Source organism: Brassica napus, unplaced genomic scaffold (assembly GCF_020379485.1).
Source record: "Brassica napus cultivar Da-Ae unplaced genomic scaffold, Da-Ae ScsIHWf_2479;HRSCAF=3200, whole genome shotgun sequence".
In the NCBI taxonomy this organism is placed as follows: Eukaryota; Viridiplantae; Streptophyta; class Magnoliopsida; order Brassicales; family Brassicaceae; genus Brassica; species Brassica napus.
In genome coordinates, this window is record NW_026015804.1 from 229737 (window position 1) to 237500 (window position 7764).

Genomic DNA, 7764 nt, shown 5'->3' on the forward strand with positions numbered 1-7764 from the left:
TTCTGTGTGTGTCCGTGTGTGTCTGTCAGCACACACAGGACGTCCGTGGCTGTCCATCATTTCACATATCAGCACGCTGGCCGTTCCCGTAGACTGTTCGGGTGATTTTGGCCCACGTGGGCTGTCTGTTCAGTACACCCAGGATGTCCCTGGGTGTCCGTCAGCATACACAGGACGTCCGTGGGTGTCCGTCAGCATACACAGGACGTCCATAGCTGTTCGTGTGTGTCTGTGTGTGTCCGTCAGCACACACAGGACGTCCGTGGCTGTCCATCAATACACCTATCAGTAAGCTGGTCCTTGGACTCAGCACGCTGACCCTTCGCATGGACTGTTCCGGGTGATTTTGGCGCACGTGGGCTGTCTGTTCAGTACACACAGGACATCCATGTGTGTCTGCCAGCACACACAGGACATCTTTGTGTGTCCGTCAGCACACACTGGACGTCCGTGACTGTCCATCAGTACACATATCACCACGTTGGTCCTTGGACTCAGCACGCTGACCCTTCCCGGTGATTGTTCGGGTGATTTTGGCCCACGTGGGCTGTCTGTTCAGTACACACAGGACGTATGTGTGTGTCCGCCAGCACACACATGACGTCCATGTGTGTCCATGTGTGTCCGTCAGCACACACAGGACGTCCGTGGCTGTCCATCAGTACACATATCAGCACACTGGTCCTTGCACTCAGCACGCTGGCCCTTCCCGTGGACTGTTCGGGTGAATTTGGCCCACGTGGGCTGTCTGTTCAGTACACATAGGACGTCAGTGGGTGTCCGTCAGCACACGCAGGATGTCTGTGGGTGTCCGTAAGCACACACAGGACGTCCATGGGTGTCTGTCAGTACTCACAGAACGTCTGTGGCTCTCCGTGTGTGTCTGTGTGTGTCCGTCATCACTCACAGGACGTCCGTGGCTGTCCATTAGTACACATATTAGCACGCTGGTCCTTGGACTCAGCACGCTAACCCTTCCCGTGGACTGTTCGGGAGATTTTGGCCCACGTGGGCTGTCTGTTCAGTACACACAGGACGTCCATGCGTGTCCGCCAGCACACACAGGATGTCCTTGTGTGTCCGTGTGTGTCCGTCAGCTCACACAGGACGTCTGTGGCTGTCCATTAGTACACATATCAGCACACTGGTCCTTGGACTCAGCACGCTGGCCCTTCCCGTGGACTGTTCGGGTGATTTTGGCCCACGTGGGCTGTCTGTTCAGTACACACAGGACGTCAGTGGGTGTCCGTCAGCACACACAGGACGTCCATGGGTGTCTGTCAGCACACACATGACATCTGTGGCTGTTCGTGGGTGTCCGCCAGCACACACAGGACGTCCGTAGCTGTCTGTGTGTGTCTATGTGTGTCCGTGTGTGTCCGTCAGCACACACAAGACATCCTTGGCTTTCCATCAGTACACATATCAGCACGCTGGACCTTGGACTCAGCACGCTGGCCCTTCTCGTAGACTGTTCGGGTGATTTTGGCCTAAGTGGGCTGTCTGTTCAGTACACACATGACGTCCGTGGGTGTCCGTCAGCACACACAGGACGTCCGTGGGTGTTCGACAACACACAAAGGACGTCCGTGTGTATCTGTCAGCACACACAGGACATCTGTGGCTGTCCGTGTGTGTCTGTGTGTGTCCGTCAGCACACACAGGACTTCTGTGGCTGTCCATCAGTACACATATCAGCACGTTGGTCCTTGGACTCAGCATGCTGACCCTTCTCGTGGACTGTTCCGATGATTTTCGCCCACGTGGGCTGTCTGTTCAGTACACACATGACGTCTGTGGGTGTCCGCCAACACACACAGGACGGTCGTGGGTGTCCGTGTGTGTCCGTCAGAACACACATGACGTCCGTGGCTGTCCATCAGTACACATATCAGCACGCTGGTCCTTGAACTCAGCACTCTGGCCCTTCCCGTGGACTGTTCGGGTTTTTTTGGCCCACGTGGGCTGTCCTGTTCAGTACACACAATACGTCCGTGGGTGTCCGTCAGCACACACATGACGTTCGTGGGTGTCCGTCAGCACACACAGGATGTCCGTGGCTGTCTATGTGAGTCCATGTGTGTCCGTCAGCACACACAGAACGTCCGTTGCTGTCCATCAGTACACATATCAGGATGCTGGTCGTTGGACTCAGCATGCTGGCCCTTCCCGTGGACTGTTTGGGTGATTTTGGCCCACGTAGGCTGTCTGTTCAGTACACACAGGAAGTCTGTGGGTGTCCGCCAGCACACACAGGACGTCTGTGGCCATCCGTCAGCACACACAGGACGTCTGTGGTTGTCCGTGTGTGTTTGTGTGTGTCCGTCAGCACACACAGGACATCCGTGGCTGTCCATCATTACACATATCAGCACACTGGTCCTTGGACTCAGCACGCCGACCCTTCCCGTGGACTGTTCGGGTGATTTTGGCCCACGTGTGCTGTCTGTTCAGTTCACACAGGACGTCTGTGGGTGTCCGTCAGCACACACAGTGTTACAGGCTGGGATTCAGACTGCTAAAGTGGACGGTCAGAGGTTCAAGAACCGGACTGGACAGGACGGACGAACGGACGGCTAGGGTGCGGCTTGGACGGACGAGATAGAGAGAGATGGCCGATCTGGTTCCTGAAACAAATGAGAGATATTTTTATGAGTTTTATGAATCAAAATGATGAACAGAAAGAAAACTAACTGGAAAATGATGAACAGAAAATAAATATGACTTTTTATGGGTTTTTATATCAAAGGCCGATCTATAACTATATGATGCTGAAATGAAATAAAAACAAGAAAAAGATAGAGATGGAGGATGGATTCAAGTTGCTGGACTGAAGTCTCTCTCAACAAGAACAGGGGATGGAGATGGCGTGAAGGTGGAATCATGCTTGCTGGACTGAAGTCTCTCTCAAGGCCGGATTGTTGGATGGAATGGAATGAAGAATCGCCACAAGTTTGGTGATGAAAACTTGATAAGATTCAAAGCTCTTTCTAGGTTGGCTTCTCACGCAAACTAGAGAGAAAAGAAAGGGTTTTTGCTAGGGCAAACTATCTCATATATTTCATAAGCTAAACAAAATACAAGGCTGCTTATAGTGGGGATTAAATACCCTGCAGCTATGCCCTTCTAGGGGACTTGAAGCTACAACAACATGGACTCTCTTGGACAAGCTAAAATAGACAAGGCCTAAACAAAGTGGGCCGACTCTACTAGGACAAGCTAAGGCAAAGGCTAAACAAAGGCCTTGAATTATTGGACTCAAAGAAAATAAAGACTTAAACAATTTGCCCATGAGTTCTTGAATTGAAATTAAAAAGAACCAACACAAACCAGAAACATAAACCGGTTAGAAATCATAATTGAAATCTTACCTGCTTACCTTAAATGGATTGGGCGGATTACTCAGAACCGGCTGAGCTTGGGGAGGTATCTGAACCGAGATCACATGTAGAGATGGTTAGGCCGGTTTGGCTCTTGCCGAGTGATCTGAATTGGAGGGAACCGGCTTGATCTTTAACCTCTATTGGACCGGCTGGAGCTTGAATCTTCAATTGGACCATCTCTTCAATCAGCAGCTCTTCATCTTGATCAAGGATTTGTTGGACAGCTTTAGAAAATCCAAGTCTTATGGCCTTGGCTCCACTCCGGGTAGTTGGACCACTAGTAACTACGGGAACCTCTACTTGGATGGCCGCATCATTTTCTCCCCCTTGAAAAGGTTCTGGCCTCAGAACACCATCATCTGCAAGGAAAGGGGACAAGTCAGATACATTGAACACAGGGGAAATCTTAAACTCACCTGGAAGCTCAAGCTTGTAAGCATTGTCATTGATCTTCTCAAGGACCCGAAACGGCCCAGTGCCTCGGGGTGACAGTTTGGACTTCCTTTCTTCTGGAAAACGCTCTGGCCTCATGTGTAACCACACTAAGTCGCCTGGTTCAAACAACACCTCCTTTCTCTTCTGGTCGAGACGGGCTTTGACCGTGGCCGCCTTTGCCTCTAACTTCTCTCGAACCCTCCGATGCATGTTCTTAACGAACTCGGCCTTAGTTGCACCTTCTCGGCTGCGGAACATAGACTTTGTTAGTTCGGACATGTCTAAAGGCGTCTCAGGCTGAAAACCATAAACAACTTCAAAAGGAGAAATTTCAGTGGCAGAGTGTCTAGCATGGTTATAAGCGAACTCAATAACCGGTAAACAAGATAACCAGTTCCTCAAGTTCTTACCGACCGTAGCTCTCAACAACTAAGAGAGTGTACGGTTTACTACCTCAGTTTGGCCATCCGTTTGTGGATGGCAAGTGGTCGACAACAATAGCTTTGTTTCGATCTTACCCCATAGTGTCTTCCAGAAATGACTTAGAAACTTAGAGTCTCGGTCGGACACAATGGTTCGAGGAATACCATGGAGACGTACCACCTCTTTAAAGAACAGGTCGGCTGTCTGGGTAGCGTCATTGGTTTTGTCACAAGCTATGAAGTGAGCCATCTTGGAGAACCTGTCCACCACTACAAAAATGGAATCCTTGTGGTTTATCTTGGGCAAGCCCAGCACAAAGTCCATAGAAACATCTACCCAAGGGTGGTTAGGAATAGGTAATGGCATGTGTAAACCATAAGGATGTGACCTGGATTTTGTCTTGAGACAGACAGTGCATTTGGCGCATAGGTTCTCCACATCTCGTTTCATGTTCGGCCAAAAGAAATGGTCGGTCAGGAAACTTAGGGTCTTGTCTCAGCCGAAATGTCCCATGAGGCCACCACCATGAGCCTCCCGAACCAGCAATTCCCTCATCGAGCCTTTGGGAATGCATAACTTCTTTTCTTTGAACAAGAAACCTTCATGCTGGTAATAAACACCGAGTGCTCCTTGTGTGGTGTTCCTGAAAGCTTCTTGAAAATCAAGGGCAGTAGCATAAGAATCTTTAATGAATTCAAAACCCATGATCTTAGCTTCCATGGTCGAGATAAGAGTATGTCTCCGGGATAGGGCATCAGCCACCACATTGTCTTTGCCCTTCTTATACTTAATCACATAAGGAAAAGTCTCCACAAACTTCAACCATCAGGTGTGCCTCGTCTTGAGTGTGGTCTGTCCTCTTAGGTGTTTAAGCGTCTCATGATCGGTATGAATAACAAACTCTTTAGACAAAAGATAATGTTGCCAAGTTTCAAGTGATCTCACTAGAGCATAAAGCTCTTTGTCATAGGTTGGGTAGTTCAAGGTTGTTCCACTCAGTTTCTCGCTGAAGTAGGCTACTGGACGTCCTCCTTGAGTTAGCACGGCTCCTATACCTGTACCTGAAGCATCACATTCAATCTCAAAAGTTTTATCGAAGTTAGACAGAGTAAGGACTGGTGCATGAGTCAAACTATATTTAAGCATGTTAAAAGACTCTTCTTGGGCTGGTCCCCAAATAAAGGATATGTTCTTCTTGATCACAGAGGTCAAGGCAGCGGCTATGGTGCTGAAATCCTTGACAAACCGCCGATAGAAACTGGCCAGTCCGTGGAAACTGCGAACATGGCCAATGGTGGTAGCTGTAGGCCAGTCTTGGATCGCCTTGATCTTCTCTTCATCTACCTTCAGGCCCTGTGAACTAACAACAAAACCTAAAAATACCAATTCATCAGTGCAAAACACACATTTCTTTAAGTTGGCATAGAGGCCTTCTTGCCTAAAAACTTTGATCACTTGTTCAAGGTGTCTAAGGTGGTCATCTAAGCAGCGGCTATAGATCAGTATGTCATCAAAGTACACAACCACAAATTTCCCTATGAAAGGTCGAAGAACCTGGTTCATGAGTCTCATGAAGGTGCTGGGGGCGTTGGTGAGGCCAAACGGCATGACCAGCCATTCGTATAGACCTTGCTTGGTCTTGAAGGCTGTCTTCCACTCGTCTCCCTCCTTCATTCGAACTTGGTGGTATCCACTCCTGAGATCAATCTTAGAGAACACAACAGATCCACTTAGTTCATCCAACATATCATCTAGTCTAGGTATTGGCAGTCCACACACATGCGCCATGTTCCATCCTTCTTTGGAACCAATAGGACCGGAGCAGCACACGGACTAAGACTCTCCCGGATGTAACCCTTATCCATGAGGTCTTGGACCTGTCTCTCCAACTCCTTGGCTTCTTCTGGATTAACTCGGTAGGCCGCTCGGTTTGGCAAGGGTGCGCCTGGCACAAAATCGATATGATGTTCTATGCCTCGGATAGGAGGTAGGCCGGCTTGGATCTCATCAGTACACGGATCAGTCCACGGGAAGGACCAGCGTGCTGATATGTGTACTGACATGGTGCATCAGTTGTCCAAAATCAGTACACGGACAGTCCACGGGAAGGGCCAGCATGCTGATATGTGTGGTCAGCATGCTGATATGAGTTCAGTACACGGATCAGTCCACGGGAAGGACCAGCGTGCTGATATGTGTACTGACATGGTGCATCAGTTGTCCAAAATCAGTACACGGACAGTCCACGGGAAGGGCCAGCATGCTGATATGTGTGGTCAGCATGCTGATATGAGTTCAGTACACGGATCAGTCCACGGGAATCACCAGCGTGCTGATATGTGTACTGACATGGTGCATCAGTTGTCCAAAATCAGTACACGGACAGTCCACGGGAAGGACCAGCATGCTGATATGTGTGGTCAGCATGCTGATATGAGTTCAGTACACGGATCAGTCCACGGGAAGGACCAGCGTGCTGATATGTGTACTGACATGGTGCATCAGTTGTCCAAAATCAGTACACGGACAGTCCACGGTAAGGGCCAGCATGCTGATATGTGTGGTCAGCATGCTGATATGAGTTCAGTACACGGATCAGTCCACGGACAGTCTGTGTGTACTGAACAGACAGCCCACGTGGGCCAAAATCACCCAAACAGTACACAGGAAGGGCCAGCATGCTGATATGTGTACTGACGGACGACCACGGACGTCCTGTGTGTACTGACGGACGTCCTGTGTGTACTGACGGATGTCCTGCGTGTGCTGACGGACACACGGACACACACGGACAGCCACGGACGTCCTGCGTGTGCTGACGGACGTCCTGCGTGTGCTGACGGACGTCCTGTGTGTGCTGACGGACGTCCTGTGTGCACTGACGGACACACGGACACACACGAACAGCCACGGACGTCCTGCGTGTGCTGACGGACGTCCTGCGTGTGCTGACGGACGTCCTGCGTGTGCTGACGGACGTCCTGTGTGTGCTGACGGACGTCCTGTGTGCACTGACGGACACACGGACACACACGGACAGCCACGGACGTCCTGCATGTGCTGACGGACATCCTGCGTGTGCTGACGGACGTCCTGTGTGTGCTGACGGACGTCCTGTGTGCACTGACGGACAAACGGACACACACGGACAGCCACGGACGTCCTGCGTGTGCTGACGAACGTCCTGCGTGTGCTGACGGACGTCCTGTGTGTGCTGACGGATGTCCTGTGTGCACTGACGGACACACGGACACACACGGACAGACACGGACGTCCTGCGTGTGCTGACGGACGTCCTGTGTGTACTGAACAGACAGCCCACGTGGGCCAAAATCACCCGAACAGTCCACGGAGCGTGCTGATATGTGTACTGATGGACAGCCGGACGTCCTGTGTGTGCTGACGGACGGCCACGGACGTCCTGTGTGTGCTGACGGACACACACGAACGTCCGTGTGTGTACTGAACAGACAGCCCAGGTGGGCCAAAATCACCCACAGACAGCCAAAATCACCCAAGAAGC